The following is a 19,123-nucleotide window of genomic DNA, read 5'->3' on the forward strand; positions in this document are numbered from 1 at the left end:
TCATGAACTTATTTGAGGAAAAGCTCATGATCATCAGAAAGCAAATTACGGGCTCCTCTTTAAATCTGTGTATTCCTTCAAAGCTCAGGTCTGCCAAACCTTGACCCTGAAAAAAAAACTATCAGCCTATACTATATCGAATCTTCCATTCCTCTCAAAAATGTTAGAAAAAGCGGTTGGCAGCAACTCACTGCCTTCCTGAAGACAAACAATGCTTCAGTCTGGTTTTAGACCCCATCATAGCACTGAGACTGCACTTGTGAAGGTGGCAAATGACCTTTTAATGGCATCAGACCGAGGCTCTTCGGCTGTGCTCTTAGACCTTAGTGCTGCTTTTGATACCATCGATCACCACATTATTTTGGAGAGATTGGAAACCCAAATTGGTCTACACGGACAAGTTCTGGCCTGGTTTAGATCTTATCTGTCGGAAAGATATCAGTTTGTCTCTGTGAATGGTTTGTCCTCTGACAAATCAACTGTACATTGCGGTGTTCCTCAAGGTTCCGTTTTAGGACCACTATTGTTTTCACTATATATTTTACCTCTTGGGGATGTCATTCGAAAACATAAGGTTAACTTTCACTGTAATGCGGATGACACACAGCTGTACATTTCATTGAAACATGGTGAAGCCCCATAATTGCCCTCGCTAGAAGCCTGTGTCTCAGACATAAGGAAGTGTATGGCTGCAATCATTCTACTTTTAAACTCGGACAAAACAGAGATGCTTGTTCTAGGTCTCAAGAAACAAAGAGATCTAATGTTGAATCTGACAATTAATCTTGATGGTTGTACAGTCGTCTCAAATAAAACTGTGAAGGACCTCTAGACCCTGATCTCTCTTTTGACGAACATATCAAGACTGTTTCAAGGACAGCTTTTTTCCATCTACGTAACATTGCAAAAATCAGAAACTTTCTGTCCAATGATGCAGAAAAATTAATCCATGCTTTTGATACTTCTAGGTTAGACTACTGCAATGCTCTACTTTCCGGCTACCCGGATAAAGCACTAAATAAACTTCAGTTAGTGCTAAATACGGCTGCTAGAATCCTGACAAGAACCAATTTTTAAATCATATTACTCCAGTGCTAGCCTCCCAACACTGGCTTCCTGTTAAGGCAAGGGCTGATATCAAGGTTTTACTGCTAACCTACAAAGCATTAAATGGGCTTGCTCCTGCCTATCTTTCTGATTTGGTCCTGCCGTACATACCTACACATACGCTACGGTCACAAGATGCAGGCCTCCCAATTTTCCCTAGAATTTCTAAGCAAACAGCTGGAGGCAGGGCTTTCTCCAATAGAGCTCAATTTTTATGGAATGGTCTGCCTATCCATGTGAGAGACGCAGACTCGGTTTCAACCTTTAAGTCTTTACTGAAGACTCATCTCTTCAGTGGGTCATATGATTGAGTGCAGTCTGGCCCAGGAGTGTGAAGGTAAACGGAAAGGCTCTGGAGCAACGAACCGCCCTTGCTGTCTCTGCCTGGCTGATTCCCCTCTCACCACTGGGATTCTTTGCCTCTAACCGTAATACAGGGGCTGAGTCACTGGCTTACTGGTACTCTTTCATGCTGTCCCTAGGAGGGGTGTATCACTTGAGTGGGTTGAGTCACTGACGTGATCTTCCTGTCTGGGTTGGCGCCCCCTCTTGGGTTGTGCCGTGGCGGAGATCTTTGTGGGCTATACTCGGCCTTGTCTCAGGATGGTAAGTTGGTGGTTGAAGATATCCCTCTAGTGGTGTGGGGGCTGTGCTTTGGCAAAGTGGGTGGGATTATATCCTTCCTGTTTTGCCCTGTCCGGGGGTATCGTTGGATGGGGCCACAGTGTCTCATGACCCCTCCTGTCTCAGCCTCCAGTATTCATGCTGCAGTAGGTTATGTGTCGGGGGGCTAGGGTCAGTTTGTTATATCTGGAGTACTTCTCCTGTCTTATCCGGTGTCCTGTGTGAATTTAAGTATGCTCTCTCTAATTCTCTCTTTCTCTCGGAGGACCTGAGCCCTAGGACCATGCCTCAGGACTACCTGGCATGATGACTCCTTGCTGTCCCCAGTCCACCTGGCCATGCTGCTGCTCCAGTTTCAACTGTTCTGCCTGCGGCTATGGAATCCTGACATGTTCACCGGACGTGCTACCTGTCCCAGACCTGCTGTTTTCAACTCTCTAGAGACAGCATGAGTGGTAGAGCTACTCTTAATGATCGGCTATGAAAATCCAACTGACATTTACTTCTGAGGTGCTGACTTGCTGCACCCTCGACAACTACTGTGATTATTATTATTTGACCATGCTGGTCATTTATTAACATTTGAACATCTTGGCCATGTTCTGTTGTAATCTCCACCCGGCACAGCCAGAAGAGGACAGGCCACCCCTCATAGCCTGGTTCCTCTCTAGGTTTCTTCCTAAGTTTTGGCCTTTCGAGGGAGTTTTTCCTAGCCACTGTGCTTCTACACCTGCATTGCTTGCTGTTTGGGGTTTTAGGCTGGGTTTCCGCACAGCACTTTGAGATATCAGCTGATGTACGAAGGGCTATATAAATTAATTTGATTTGATTTGTTTAACACTTTTTTGGTTACTACATTAATCCATATGTGTCATTTCATAGTTTTGATGTCTTCACTATTATTCTACAATGTAGAAAATAGCAAAAGTAAAGAAAAACCCTTGAATGAGTAGGTGTGTCCAAACTTTTGACTGATACTTTATATACTGTATAACCATATGCCTGCATACCTGTGCCTCCCCAAAAAAACATATTCTCAGTCAAAACAATCTGGACTAAAAACATTTCTCTGAAATGAAGAACAAGTCCACACACTGACAAATCTAAATAAACTAAATCAAATATAAATAATACTTATTATAACCACATGCCCCTTCAATATATACATTACATTACATTCCGATGCATTAATATTTCCCATTGCAGGTTACTAAGAAGTAGACATTCCTACTTTTGTTGATCCAGAAAGAGCCTATGGTTCCTGCTCTGACCATCATGTGCAAATAGTCCTAAAATAATCATATGCATAAATGCAATAATAAAGAAACAAATGTCTTAGGGATTGAAGGCCAGCAAATCTGTTGTCCTACAATAGAGAAACCTTGTGTGAAGCAGCTTAAGGTTTGACTTGACCTACAGCCAGTAGTTATAGCCTGCTACTGGCTTTCCATTGTAGAGGTGAGTAGACCTGTTGACGTATAGTCTTTTATCTGATTAACATGACCCCAGCTAATCAGAATTAGTGAAACCAGAATCCTGTAAGTGTGTGATTGTAGAAGGTAGCACTGTGCATAGCAGTAATTGTTGTCAGTAGTTGGAGTGAGGGGTGAGTGGTGGGAGACATGGAGCACATGTGGGTGTATTGTGGCCAAAGTTGTGTATATTATTGTATCTTATATAGCCTTGTAGTTTGGGTAAGGCTAGTGGTATTCTGGGCCAGGGGTCCATTAGATATTTCAGTAGTTGTCTCTGGGACCAGGGGTACATTAGAGATGTCAGTAGTTGTCTGGGACCAGGGGTACATTAGATATGTCAGTAGTTGTCTGGGACCAGGGGTACATTAGAGATGTCAGTAGTTGTCTGGGACCAGGGGTACATTAGAGATGTCAGTAGTTGTCTGGGACCAGGGGTACATTAGAGATGTCAGTAGTTGTCTGGGACCAGGGGTACATTAGAGATGTCAGTAGTTGTCTGGGACCAGGGGTACATTAGAGATGTCAGTAGTTGCATGGGACCAGGGGTACATTAGAGATGTCAGTAGTTGTCTGGGACCAGGGGTACATTAGAGATGTCAGTAGTTGTCTGGGACCAGGGGTACATTAGAGATGTCAGTAGTTGCATGGGACCAGGGGTACATTAGAGATGTCAGTAGTTGTCTGGGACCAGGGGTACATTAGAGATGTCAGTAGTTGTCTGGGACCAGGGGTTCATTAGAGATGTCAGTAGTTGTCTGGGACCAGGGGTACATTAGAGATGTCAGTAGTTGTCTCTGGGACCAGGGGTACATTAGAGATGTCAGTAGTTGTTTCTGGGCCAGGGACGGCTGCGTTGGCGTTTGTTGTTCTGGTTGTGCCCCTGCTGGGCATCATGCTGGAGCAGCCTGTCCTGTGACTCATGCCCGTTGCCGCTGTGGACGCCCCCGGGGTGCCCGCAGTGAGGGGGGTACCTGTCCCTGTAAGTTTGGGCATGGCAGGGAGACTCTAACTCATTCTTCTTCTCCTCATCTAGCTCCTCTTCTAATTCCTCCACCAGCTCTTCCTCCTCCTTGTCCTCCTTGCCCTCCCAGAGACGTGGGCCCCCCTTAGGCCGCGGGACAGGGAGTCACTCCCGTCTTCAGACAGCATCAGGCTGTCCTGCTCCAGGAGGGTGTGGGCCTCCTCCCTTATCTCCTCCTCCTCACCCTGCACCTCCAAACCACCATGCTGCATTGGGGGCTGGTTTTTACTCTGGGTCTGGGGTTTGTTGTTGGAGAGAGAGGGGGGCGCGATTAAATAAGAGCTCCATCACAGTATCCGTGACAGCTTCCAAAAGTAGCCTACTCGTCTATTACTATCCTCATCATACCAAAGACAAATGGCTGAAGCTACAACTGGTGGCCACACAGCACACAGCACACATAAGACTAACAGACAGATGATGATACTCTACAGAAAGGAAATACCACAAATGACAGTGGAACAGTTACAATAATTACATAGTATTACAGTGTTCATCTTAAATTAGTGGCATGTTTTGCATTTACATGTATTTATGTTCTCAACCAATCACGGTGAGCACACCTCTTAACAATATACTTTAAACTGGAGCATTCTCAGCAATTCATTTTTTAAATGAGCTGTTTAGTCGTACTTCTATCTTTTTTTACGCAAGCCAAAGGTTTCATTCAGGTAGCATTCCGTGCCAGCGTGAGAGAGTGTGCCATTAAAAAAGCATGAGTCTGGTCATGGAACAGGTCCATTTGTTTACAGCAGATATCTAATTCGTCCACTGTGTGCATTATAACGTATATGCCATTTAACAGACGTTATGACATTCTTATTACTACACTTTGTTTGATATAGCATGTGGCTGCTTTATGGAATTCATCATAGAATCATTGAAGCTTGTAGCACAGTGTCAATCAAATATGCAGGGGCTTAGAGGTGGCAGGTGGATAAGAGATGAGACGGAGTCTACAGACTGTAGGTATTAGTGACTTTTGTGTGTGGAGGGGAGTTTATTGTGTGAAAGGGAAATAAGATACATTAGTTGATCTTATTCCACCAAGTGTGGTTGTTGTATGGTGGTGTGGTGAGGTGGTTAAGGGGGGCAGGGGTTACTTGGGTGGAGAAGTAATGCACATACAGAAACCCTCCAACTCACCCGTTTGGTAAGCGCTCATTCAATGAATTCCTGTGTTACAGAAAACTGCAAAAACGTTAAGCAGGGATGAGTGAGAAGACGGGTGGACAGAGATGTGAGAGAGGGAGGGGAGAGGGGGAATCTGGCATAGTACTGTAAGAGCTGCAACACAACAACCACATAAAGACCTCCCCTCCCATAATAAAGAAACCCTTCCCATAATCTGTCCTCTTTCCATTCTCCCTTCTCCAACTATCTCTGTTCCTCTCCACCTTCCCTCCTCCATCCATATGAAAGCACCTCACCTGTAGGCTAGAGATGGCTGAAGGCGGGATCATGATGTTCTGCGCCAATAGCCCATTGATAGTTGTGGTGCCGGGAAGATGAGTGGCACGCCAGTAGACTTCTAAGTATTCAGCCAAGTGCTCACATGCATCCTCCAATTGGTTCTCATCCAGAATTACATCAAAGATATCCTATGAGGGAGCAGTGGGAGGGTAATCAGACAGCTGGTTGGGTTGTAATTGTGAATAGTACTGTATGATGGGGAAGCAGGTAGCCCAGTAACCAAAAATTAAAAACCTGTCGATGTGCCCCTTGAGCAAGGCACTTAACCCTAATTACTTCTGCAACTTGCTCTGGATATGAGCGTCTGATATTTGACTGAAATGTGAAATGTGTCCGCGTACAGGGGGGCATTGAGACAGCTTGTCCCCAGCCATCATCTGCACGTTCAGATGTTTGCTCTGAGACTTCCCCTGGGACTTGATCAGCCTCTGGAGTACCTGGGAGAGAGTGGGGAGGAGAGACAGGGAGATAGAGGGAGAAGGTAGCTTTATAAAGAAGGATTCATAAAGGCTTAATAAAGAAGAGAAATTCAAAAGATGAAAAGATATCATCATATATCCTCAATGAGGCCCACTTACACGACATCTGCAAGACATGTATTAGGTGCCTGATTGTGTCTCACCTTCGGTGAGGAAACTTTGACGCAGACCAAGATGGGGGCCAGGGAAGTCTTGGCTAGCTGGGCCAGATGGTTGATGGTGTCTGCATCCAGGACCACCAACTGGAGGGTTTTGGCCAGCTCAAATATCCTCTCTATCTCTCTCTGGACCTCGGCTGTAGGGGAGAGAGATACATTACTGTACGTGACCATGAGATCTATCCATGCACTCTGGCTGCTTAACACATTTCGTAATAGTGTCAACATGAGCAAATGTTTATGTGAAAGTGAATGTGTGTGTGTGTGTGTGTGTGTGTGTGTGTGTGTGTGTGTGTGTGTGTGTGTGTGTGTGTGTGTGTGTGTGTGTGTGTACTCACCCAGGCTGGAGCGAGTATTGGATCTCTCCATGATGGACCTCTTGTTGAGGACAGATCTCTTGGCTAGAGAAAGGTCTGCCGTGATGCGTGTACTGGAGATTCTGTAGGTGTCCAAAACAAAACACGATAAACACAAATAACACAATTACGCTGCAAATATACACTACAGATAGAATACCACAGTGGTGAATGTGATGGTGATTCAGAAAGGGACCAAACAGAGAGAAAGCAAACAAAAGAACACTTGTGTCAGAGATGTGCATACAATAGAGAAGTAAACAATTAACTACATGAATCTGCAACTGTAGGTTAATTATGATGCCTGTCTATACTAACCTTCCATCAAACATGTGTTTCAGGAAGTCAAACAGAGCTTTCTGCTTCATATCTGTCACATGAGAGAGGGTAGAGAAAGATCTTGGATGCACACATATCATTATCAAAGAAACTAGCTAAGCATCAGGGTATAAAACATACAACTTTACTCCAGGATCTCTAAGTCTAAGCATCCAGCTTCACCATGCACCTTTGGCAAATTGTGTAGAGTATGTGAGAAATCCTCTTCCCTAAAGAAGTATACTTTGAAATCCATTGAATTTGAACCCCAAATCAAATGAACATCAACAGTTGAAGTTGGAAATTTACATTCACTTAGGTTGGAGTCATTAAACCTAATTTTTCAACCACTCCACAAATTTCTTGTTAACAAACTATAGTTTAGGCAAGTCGGTTAGGACATCTACTTTGTGCATGACACAAGTCATTTTTCCAACAATTGTTTACAGACAGATTATTTCACTTATAATTCACTGTATCACAATTCCAGTGGGTCAGAAGTTTACATACACTAAGTTGACTGTGCCTTTAAACAGCTTGGAAAATTCCAGAAAATTATGTCATGGCTTTAGAAGCTTCTGATAGGCTAATTGACATCATTTGAGTCAATTGGAGGTGTACCTGTGGATGTATTTCAAGGTCTACCTTCAAACTCAGTACCTCTTTGCTTGACATCATGGGAAAATCAAAAGAAATCAGCCAAGACCTCAGAAAGAAAAGTGTAGACCTCCACAAGTCTGGTTCATCCTTGGGAGCAATTTCGAAATGCCTGAAGGTACCACGTTCATCTGTACAAACACTAGTACGCAAGTATAAACACCATGGGACCACGCAGCCGTCATACTGCTCAGGAAGGAGACGCATTCTGTCTCCTAGAGATTAACGTACTTTGGTGTGAAAAGTGCAAATCAATCCCAGAACAACAGCAAAGGACCTTGTGAAGATGCTGGAGGAAACAGGTACAAAAGTATCTATATCTGTCATGCCCTGGCCTTAGTATTCCGTGTTTTCTTTATTATGTTGGTTAGGCCAGGGTGTGACATGGGTGATTTATGTGTCTTGTTTTGTCCAGGGGTTTTGTAGCCTATGGGGTTGTGTTCAGTTGAGTGGTCTAGGTAAGTCTATGGTTGCCTGGAATGGTTCTCAATCAGAGGCAGGTGTTTATCGTTGTCTCTGATTGGGAACCATATTTAGGCAGCCATATTCTTTAGGTATCTTGTGGGTGATTGTTCCTGTCTCTGTGTTTTGCACCAGTTATGACTGTTTCGGTTTGTCCACGGTTTCTTATTTGGTATAGTGTTCACGTTTTCATCTTTCATTAAAGATGTTTATAAATAACCACTCTGCATTTTGGTCCTCCTCTCCTTCCCAGGAAGAAAACCGTTACAATATCCACAGTAAAACGAGTCCTATATGGACATAACCTGAAAGGCCGCTCAGCAAGGAAGAAGCCACTGCTCCAAAGCCGCCTTTAAAAAGCCAGACTATGGTTTACAACTGCACATGGTGACAAAAATCATAATTTTTGGAGAAATGTCCTCTGGTCAGATGAAACAAAAATAGAACCGTTTGGCCAAAATGACCATCGTTACGTTTGGATAAAAAGGAATATGTTGTGGGAGTGTTTTGCTGCAGGAGGGACTGGTGCACTTCACAAAATAGATGGCATCACGAGGAAGTGAAATTATGTGGATATATTGAAGCAACATCTCAAGACATCAGTCAGGAAGTTAAAGCTTGGTCGCAAATGGGTCTTCCAAATGGACAATGACCCCAAGCATACTTCCAAAGTTGCGGCAAAATGGCTTAAGGACAACAAAGTCAAGGTATTGGAGTGGCCATCACAAAGCCCTGATCTCAATCCTATAGAACATTTGTGGGCAGAACTGAAAAAAACATGTGCGAGCAAGGAAGCCTACAAACCTGACTCAGTTACACCAGCTCTGTCAGGAGGAATGGGCCAAAATTCACCCAACTTATTGTGGGAAGCTTGTGGAAGGCTACCCAAAACGTTTGACCCAAGTCAAACAATTTAAAGGCATTGCTACCAAATACTAATTGAGTGTATGAAAACTTCTGACCCACTGGGAATGTGATGAAAGAAATAAAAACTGAAATAAATCATTCTCTCTGCTATTATTCTGACATTTCACATTCTTAAAATAAAGTGGTGATCTTAACTGACCTAAGACAGGGCATTTTTACTAGGAGTAAATTTCAGGAATTGTGAAAAACTGAGTTTAAATGTATTTGGCTAAGGTGTATGTAAACTTCCGACTTCAACTGTAGATCAATGAATTAGCCATGCTTGGTGTTAATTCCACCCTCTGAATTAGATATTATTCAGCTGTGGAGCAGAGAGAGAAATGAGAATGTTAATCCGTGTCACTTGTTGGAGCAGACGAGAGGTTGCGCTTAACTGGTTCTGGGAAAGTGTTTCTCAACCAACCGTTACCTCAGATGGTTAGCTTAACTGACTCCCAGTTTGTCAAATCTCCGGCGTATTTCGGTCCCCCAAGGAAGAAGACACATAGCTTGCCTGCTCCTCGCAGACAAACTGTTTTAAGCCTTACTGGAAGGGAGACAGAGAGAGAGAGAGAGAGACGTTTACCTCATAGCCCTTCAGGGACGGTCCTACTAAGACCACTGGCCTCATAGATGGGACGACGTCATATGGAAGAAGGTGTTCTTGTATGACAGAAGAGCGAGATACAAAGAGAAAGAGAGAGTGTTAATCAAAGCTAGAAGTTCCTATAATTGGTGAAAAATTACACCCTGTAAAATAGGTTCATGCTTGTATCAGAGGAAACTACATGATTAAAAACCTACCTGATATTGCTTCTGTTTGTCTTTTGAAAACAAAAGAAGTACAATCAGTCACATTAGACATTATATCAGTGAGTGAGGAGAAAGATCAAGATTGAGGTGAAATACAGTATTAGATTCCTGAGGAAAAGGTCTGATGTTGTAATTCTTATACTTACCACCTGATGGCGATGCGGTCTTCCAGCTCCCTGAGACCATGTCACCCAGGCTAGACAGAGAGTTACGCACTGTTTTCCTGCACAACAGCAGAGGAAGAGGTGAAGCGAGAGGTGTTATTTACTCTGTCCACGAATATAAGCCCACGAAGTAAGGCATTTTTGTATGGAGATCAAAGAGTGTGTTGAAAAATGGTCAACAAAAAATGTAATTGCTTATTTGATTTAATAGAAGTTTTATAATGTTTACGTTGTAACGAACACACTGATATAAGTAGACACTCGTGTCAAAATTGTCATTGGTTCTCTCTCACAAAATTGGTTCTCTGCTACCGCATGGCAAGCGGTAACGTTGTACCAAGTCTGGAACCAACAAGACCCTGAACAGCTTCTACCCCCAAGCCACAAGACTGCTAAATAGTTAACCAAATACCTACTCGGACTATCTGCATTGACCCCCCTTTGCAGTCTTTTGACTCATCACATACGCTGCTGCTGCTTAATATCTATGTTGTCACAATACCCCGAACTATATGTCCATATCTACCTCAATTACCTCATACACCTGCACATTTTTTATTTGACCTTTATTTAACCAGGTAGGCTAGTTGAGAACATGTTCTCATTTACAACTGCGACCTGGCCAAGAATAAAGCAAAGCAGTTCGACACATACAACACAGAGTTACACAAAGAACAAACAAACATAAAGTCAATAATACAGTCGAAAGTCTATGTACAGTTTGTGCAAATGAGGTAAGATAAGGGAGGTAAGGCAATAAATAGGCCATGGTGGCAAAGTAATTACAATTTAGCAATTAAACACTGGAGTGATAGATGTGCAGAAGATGAATGTGCAAGTAGAGATACTGGGGTGAGTAAGATAAATAAATAAATACAGTATGGGGATGAGGAAGTTGGATGGGCGATAATACAGATGGGCTATGTACAGGTGCAGTGATCTGTGAGCTGGTGCTTAAAGCTAGTGAGGGAGACATGAGTCTCCAGCTTCAGTGATTTTTGCAGTTAGTTCCAGTCATTGACAGCAGATAACTGGAAGGAAAGGCGGCCAAAGAGAATTTGGCTTTGGGGGGGACTAGTGAGATATACAGTACCTGCTGGAGCGCGTGCTGCGGGTGTGTGCTGCTATGATGACCAGTGAGCTGAGATAAGGCGGGGCTTTACCTAGCAGAGACTTGTAGATGACCTGGAGCCAGTGGGTTTGACAATGAGTATGATGCGAGGGCCAGCCAACGAGAGCATACAGATCGCAATGGTGAGTAGTATATGGGGCTTTGGTGACCAAACGGATGGCAATGTGATAGACTGCATCCAATTTGTTGAGTAGAGTGTTGGAGGCTATTTTGTAAATGACATCGCCGAAGTCGAGGATCGGCAGCATGGTCAGTTTTATGAGGATATGTTTGGCAACATGAGTGAAGGATGCTTTTCTAGATTTAATTTTGGATTGGAGATGCTTAATGTGAGTCTGGAAGGAGAGTTTACAGTCTAACCAGACACCTAGGTATTTGTAGTTGTCCACATATTGTAAGTCAGAACCGTCCAGAGTAGTGATGCTGGACGGGCGAGCAGGTGCGGGCAGCGATCGGTGGAAGAGCATGCATTTAGTTTTACTTGCATTTAAGAGCAGTTGGAGGCAATGGAAGTAGAGTTGTGTGGTATTGAAGCTCGTCTGGAGGTTAGTTAACACAGTGTCCAAAGAAGGGCCAGAAGTATACAGAATGGTGTCGTCTGCGTAGAGGTGGATCAGAGAATAACCTGCAGCATGAGCAACATCATTGATGTATACAGAGAAGAGAGTCGGCCCGAGAATTGAACCCTGAGGTACCCCCATAGACTGCCAGATGATATCGTTTAGGACCTTGAGTGTGGCTGAGGTGCACCCATGACCAACTCTGAAACCAGATTGCATAGCGGAGAAGGTATGGTGGGATTCTAAATGGTCGTGATCTGTTTGTTAACCTGGTTTTCGAAGACCTTAGAAAGGCAGGGTAGGATAGATATAGGTCTGTAGCAGTTTGGGTCTAGAGTGTCTCCCCCTTAAAAGAGGGGGATGATGCGGCAGCTTTCTAATCTTTGGGAATCTCAGACTATACGAAAGAGAGGTTGAACAGGCTAGTAATAGGGGCTGCAAAAATATCGGCAGATCATTTTAGAAAGAGAGGGTCCAGATGATCTAGCCTGGCTGATTTGTAGGGGTCCAGATTTTGCAGCTCTTTCAGAACATCAGCTATCTGGATTTGGGTGAAGGAGAAATGGGGGAGGCTTTGGCGAGTTGCTGTGGGGGGTGCCGGGCAGTTGACCAGGGTAGGGGTAGTTAGGTGGAAAGCATGGCCAGCCATAGAAAAATGCTTATTGAAATTCTCAATTATATTTATCGGTGGTGATAGTGTTTCCTAGCCTCAGTGCAGTGGGCAGTTGGGAGGAGGTGCTCTTATTCTCCTTGGACTTTACAGTGTCCCAGAACTTTTTTAAATTTGTGCTACAGGATGCAAATTTCTGTTTGAGAAAGCTAGCCTTAGCTTTCCTAACTGCCTATGTATATTGGTTCATAACTTCCATGAAAAGTTGCATATCATGGGGGCTATTCGATGCTAATGCAGTACGCCACAGGATGTTTTTGTGCTGTTCAAGGGCAGTCAGGTCTAGAGTGAACCAAGGGCTATATCTGTTCCTGGTTCTTAATTTTTTTGCTTATTTAAGATTGTGAGGAAGGCACTTTTAAAGAATAACCAGGCATCCTCTACTGACGGAATGAGGTCAATATCATTCCAGGGCAGGTTGGTTAGGATGATATCTATGAGGGTGCCCGTGTTTACGGATTTGGGGTTGTAACTGGTAGGTTCATTGATAATTTGTAAGATTGAGGGCATCAAGCTTAGATTGTAGGATGGCCGGGGTGATAAGCATGTCCCAGTTTAGGGACATAGACTCTGTACTGGTACCCTGTGTATATAGCCAAGTTATTACTCATTGTGTATTTATTCATGTTATTATCTTTCTATTATTAAATAAAATGTCTCAGCACTGTTGGGAGGGGCCTGTAAGCACTTCACTGTTATTCTACACCTGTTGTTTATGAAGCATGTGACAAATTGAATTTGATTTGAGTTGTCCTGATCTCACCTCCTCCTGCCTGCCTTTCATCTTTGAGGACACGTATTTCCATAATTAGAGCAGTCACTTGACTACCTTGTCAATATAATAGAAAATCTTTGACAACAGACAAATCAGAACAAAGGTCAGGGGTTACAGCCTGGGTCATAGTTGGGGTTTAAGGTTACTGTTATGGTTATGGTGTTAAGGCTTAAGTGTAAAGAAGGCCAATTCAATGTTAGTGTGAGGACACAATACAATATTAAATTGTGCCCCCGATATTCCCTTGATGTCACAAATTCTTACAAACATCAGGACATCGTATGAACACAAAATGTGTGGCAAATATTGTGTAAAATTTAACTTCAGTGTTAGTGTTGGTTCACCTTTGTTTCTGCATGTGTTTGTGTCTTATAGCTTCCAGGCGCAGAGGGCTGGGGATGAAGGTGATGTCTGCCCCTTCCTTCGACCAATCCACCAAACGACCAATCCACCAGTCATTATTGTACTTCTGTTACAATACAATACATAATGCAACATTACACCATGAAACACATCACTGCCTGATCCATGTCATTATTGTAGTTACTGTGTGGTTACTACTTCTGGAAATACAACAATTTGAATATTTCCCTAACTAAACCAGCGCAAGTTGTTATAACCACGACATGGATGCTTTCTACAGCTGTGTTGTTCCCTTGGGAAAGAGAGGAGAGAGGAAGAGGAGTGAGAGGAAGAGGAGTGAGAGGAAGAGGAGTGAGAGGAAGAAGGGAGAGAGGAAGAGGAGTGAGAGGAAGAAGGGAGAGAAGAAGAGTGAGAGGAAGAGGAGTGAGAGGAAGGAGGGAGAGAAGAAGAGGAGTGAGAGGACGAGGGGAGAGAGGAAGAGGAGTGAGAGGAAGAGGGTAGAGAGGAAAAGGAATGAGATGGAGAGGGTAGAGAGGAAAAGGAGTGAGATGGAGAGGGTAGAGAGGATGAGGAGTGAGAGGAAGAGGAGTGAGAGGAAGAGGAGTGAGAGGAAGAGGGTAGAGAGGAAAAGGAGTGAGATGAAGAGGAGCGAGAGGAAAAGGAGTGATAGGAAGTAGGTAGAGAGGAAGAGTAGTGAGATGAAGGGGGGAGAAAGGAGGGTTCTTCCATCTTGAGGAGTGTTGTTCCTCACCTCCTTAATGTGCAGGAAGTCTTTGGCTTCACAGTTGATTGCAGCTCCTTCAACAGGACAGTCGCCATCTAGAGCTCCACAGTAACTCACATTGGTCTTCACTGCAAACGCTACAAGTTTAGACTGCAAGCACAGCAAACAACAATGTTTCAATTAGTGTTGCCAATAATGTATGTGTGTGGTCATGAATTAGTATTACAGTTTTTTTTTTATTGCTTAAGCAGGATTTTCAAAACAGGGCCCGTGTTTTCAAAACACTACACACAATTAGCACAACAACACATCCAATTAGCAAAACACTACAGATCTTTTGCAAAATTAAACACTCTTGTAAAAACTATACACTTCTTTTAAAAAACACACTTTGTTACCATATGAAACACACACGTTTCACATTACTATACTCTTCTTGCACAAGTTACACTCTGCTGTGATAAACCTAAAACACTTTTAGCAATTCTACTTCCCTATGATTAGAGTAGGCTACTATCAACAAAGTACAAATATAATGTAAATTCACCAAACACTACACAAGACCAATGTTGCAGACTGAAGAAACTCATTTATTTCTCAACACGCCCAAAATGTTGACATGGAGATTCATAATACTGTAACCAAACATCACTTTACGTATTGTAAGTTCAAAATTTAAAATAAATAAATAACTAGACATTGTCTCTTCGCCTAGCTGGATCTGGCCAGAGAATTTCATCAACATCACAGGCAATATTGTCATTAGCAAGACACCTTGGAAAGAAACGTCTTGAATGACGAATCCATCCATGCATTGCTGCTACCTCCATCTGGTCACAGGCCTCCTCCATGGCTTGGATGAGGGGTACCTCAGCCTGGAGACGGAGATCATATACCTTCCACCTCCATGCCGAGAAAAACTCTTCTATAGGGTTGAGGAATGGAGAGTATGGTGGAAGATATAGGACGGTGAAATGTGGATGTTGCTGAAACCAGTTCTGAACCAGAGCAGAGCGGTGGAAAGACATATTGTCCTAGACAACAATGTATTGCATATGATCGATTTGATTTGCTGCTGTTATGTTGTGCAATTGGTCCAAGAATGTAAGTATGAGTGCTGTGTTGTAAGGGCCCATATGGGCATGGCGTTGGAGGACCCCATTCTGTGTAATGGCTGCACAGAGTGTTATATTACCCCCACGTTGCCCTGGGACATTGACTATAGCCCTGTGGCCAATGATGTTTCTTCCCCTCCTTCGTGTTCTCGTCAGGTTGAACCCAGCCTCATCTACGTAAATTAACTCATGCTGGATCTCCTCTCCATCCATTCGTAAAACTCTCTGACAAACATTGTCAGGCAAAATTGTGTAGTTCAGTGTAGATCTAGTATACATATTACAGTACAGTAAAATATTATGAGACAGTATGCAAGATCACACTGCTGAAGTGAACACATACCTCTGCATAATCATGCCGCAGTCGTTTCACCCTTTCGGAATTGCGCTTGAAATGCACTCAATAAATTTGCTTCATTTGAATATGTTTTTTTTTTAGGATGCGTGCCAGTGTTGATGTTGAGACCTGATGGATATCGATGAAAATGGCGTGGTTATTGACACTGTTAGCTTGGAGCTGCTTGAGTGTTATAGCATTGTTGGCCAAAACCATGTTTACTATCTCCCTCTCTTTCTGTTCTGTGAACATAGGAGGCCTTCCCCCTTGTCGTCCCTGACCCTCAATCCTATGTAGAAAATAAATAGTATACAATAGTACAGTAATTTCACAGGAAAAGGTAACAGAAGTGCTGATAGTGCATAGAATACAGTACTGTAAGCAGTTACTGAAACCGTGCAGATGTTTTTGATATGATGATATTTTTACAATACCTATTTTCCAGTATAAATGTTCTCATCACACTTGCCACTGTGTATCGGCTTAGATTTGGCTGTACTCCCAGTCCAGCCTCCCTCAGCATCGGGCCGTGGTTGACAACGTGGTCAACCAGTGTTGCGCAGATCTCATTTGTCAGATTCGGTCCTCTTTGAGCACCTTCTTGTCTTCCTCTTCCTCCCCTTCCTCCTCCTTCTTGTCCTCCTCGCTCTCCTCGTCATCCTCCTCGTTCTCTACGTCGTCCTCCTCGTTCTCCTCGTCCTCCTCATTCTCCTTGTCTTCCTCGTTCTCCTCCTCGTCTTACTCTTTCTCTGACTCTTTCCATTGTGCTTGAAGACCGATGAACTCACCTGCTGCTTTTTATAGTGCTTATACACCTGACTGGTGTGTCTACAATTAAGCAAACGAGTGGTTGCACACCTGATGACTGTGTTGAACCAATTGGTTGGACGGTGTGGTAATTTGACAGTCAGTGCTTTGGTATTGCAAGGATGTGACTTCATGATAGATTTTTGTGTGTAATGTATGTTAAGTGTGTTTAGTGTTTTGCAAATCACTGTGCGTAGAGTTTTGCAACAAGTGTGAGGTTGACAATGTGCTTATAGTTGTGCAAATATGGGCTGATGTTTTGCCTCTTGAGTGTAAGGTTTTGCTAATAGTGTACTACTTTTAATTTTAGTGTGTAAGCAATCCATAAAAACTGTAACAGTGTGTTTGTGTGTATATGCGTTCCTGCAGTATGTATATTTGTGTGTGTGTGTCATAACAAAACTCACCGTAGCTCTGTCGAGCTGGAGCTGGGCCTGGCGCTCGGCTACACGCCGATACGCCTCGCGGTCCTCCTCCGCTGACAGGTCGGAATCCGACGGTCTACTGGTGTACGAATCAGCCGACCCCTGGAGAGGGAGAGGAGAGGTAGAGAGGAGAGAGGGTAAATTCGTTATGAGACAAATATAGACATGGTTGTGGTTGACTTCAGGACAGGGGTCAGAGGTGAGGTAAAAGCCTGAAGAATAATTTACAAAGGCAACCTTTCTCTTTCACAGACATACAGTACCAGTCAAAAGTTTGGACACACCTACTCATTCAAAGAGAAACAACAGTCCATCATTAATCAGTGTCCCCCCACAGGACGGTTAAGCTAACGTAGGCTAACGTGATTAGCATGAGGCTGTAAGTAACATGAACATTTCCCAGGACATAGATATATCTGATATGGGCAGAAAGCTTAAATTATTTTAAATCTAACTGCACTTTCCAATTTACAGTAGCTATTACAGTGAAATAATACCATGCTATTGTTTGAGGAGAGTGCACAATTATGAACTTGAAAATGTATTAATAAACCAATTAGGCACAACAGATATACAATGGGTCATTGGATCACTCTAAAACTTTGCACATACACTGCTGCCACCTAGTGGCCCAAATCTAAATCGCACCTGGGCTGGAATAATGCATTATGGCCTTTCTGTTGCATTTCAAAAATATGCATGTTTTTTTTCGTTTACCAGATCTAATGTGTTATATTCTCCTACATTAATTTCACATTTCCACAAACTTCAAAGTGTTACTTTTCAAATGTTATCAAGAATATGCATTTCCTTGCTTCAGATCCTGAGTTAGAGGCAGTTAGATTTGGGTCGGATCCTTAAGATAAAGACATGATGGTCAGTCAATCCTTCAAGTGCAGTCGAAAAAAACTATGAAGCGCTATGATTAAACTGGCTCTCATGAGGACCGCCATAGGAAAGGAAGACCCAGAGTTACCTTTGCTGCAGAGGATAAGTTAACTGAGTTAACTGCACCTCAGATTGCAGCCCAAATAAATGCTTCACACAGTTCAAGTAACAGACACATCTCAACATCAACTGTTCAGAGGAGACTGTGTGAATCAGGCCTTCATCATCAAATCAAATAAAATGTATTTATATAGCCTCTTACATCAGCTGATATATCAAAGTGGTGTACAGAAACCCAGCCTAAAACCCCAAACAGCAAGCAATGCAGGTGTAGAAGCACGGTGGCTAGGAAAAACTCCCTCGAAAGGCCAAAACCTAGGAAGAAACCTAGAGAGGAACCAGGCTATGAAGGGTGGCCAGTCCTCTTCTGGCTGTGCCGGGTGGAGATTATAACAGAACATGGCCAAGATGTTCAAATGTTCATAAATGACCAGCATGGTCAAATAATAATAATCATAGTAGTTGTCGAGGGTGCAACAAGTCAGCACCTCAGGAGTAAATGTCAGTTGGCTTTTCATAGCCGATCCTTGAGAATATCTCTACCCCTCCTGCTGTCTCTAGAGAGTTGAAAACAGCAGATTAGGGACAGGTAGCATAGCCGCAGGCAGAACAGTTGAAACTGGAGCAGTAGCACGGCCAGGTGGACTGGGGACAGCAAGGAGTCATCATGCCAGGTAGTCCTGAGCCATGGTCCTAGGGCTCAGGTCCTCCTCTGAGAGAAAGAGAGAATTAGAGAGAGCATACTTAAATTCACACAGGACACCGGATAAGACAGGAGAAGTACTCCAGATATAACAAACTGAGCCTAGCCCCCGACACATAAACTACTTCAGCATAAATACTGGAGGCTGAGACAGGAGAGGTCAGGAGACTCTGTGGCCCCATCCGATGATACCCCCGGACAGGGACAAACAGGAAGGATATAACCCCACCCACTTTGCCAAAGCACAGCCCCCACACCACGAGAGGGATATCTTCAACCACCAACTTACCATCCTGAGACAAGGCCGAGTATAGCCCACAAAGATCTCCACCACGGCACAACTCAAGGGGGGGGGTGCCAACCCCTCACTATTGTCATTGGTTGCACTAATTGCACTGTATGACTACACAACCTGGTTCAAGCATTCATGACATTACCCTGACTAAGGCACAGGGAGGCCGAAACGTTGGTGTTTTTTACACAATAAATTACTGGGAGGTTATACATATGGTGCGACTCACTCTGTTTTTTTATAGCTTACAGTTTATTAA

General features: G+C 43.5%; 1 pseudogene; it reads right to left on the reverse strand.

Moving 5' to 3' along the window:
• Nucleotides 1-2,724: 2,724 nt before the first annotated feature.
• On the reverse strand, nucleotides 2,725-17,588 carry LOC135527431 (voltage-dependent L-type calcium channel subunit beta-3-like; annotated as a pseudogene).
• Between the last annotated feature and the right edge of the window lie 1,535 nt (nucleotides 17,589-19,123).

This window comes from Oncorhynchus masou, chromosome 33 (genome assembly GCF_036934945.1).
Source record: "Oncorhynchus masou masou isolate Uvic2021 chromosome 33, UVic_Omas_1.1, whole genome shotgun sequence".
In the NCBI taxonomy this organism is placed as follows: Eukaryota; Metazoa; Chordata; class Actinopteri; order Salmoniformes; family Salmonidae; genus Oncorhynchus; species Oncorhynchus masou.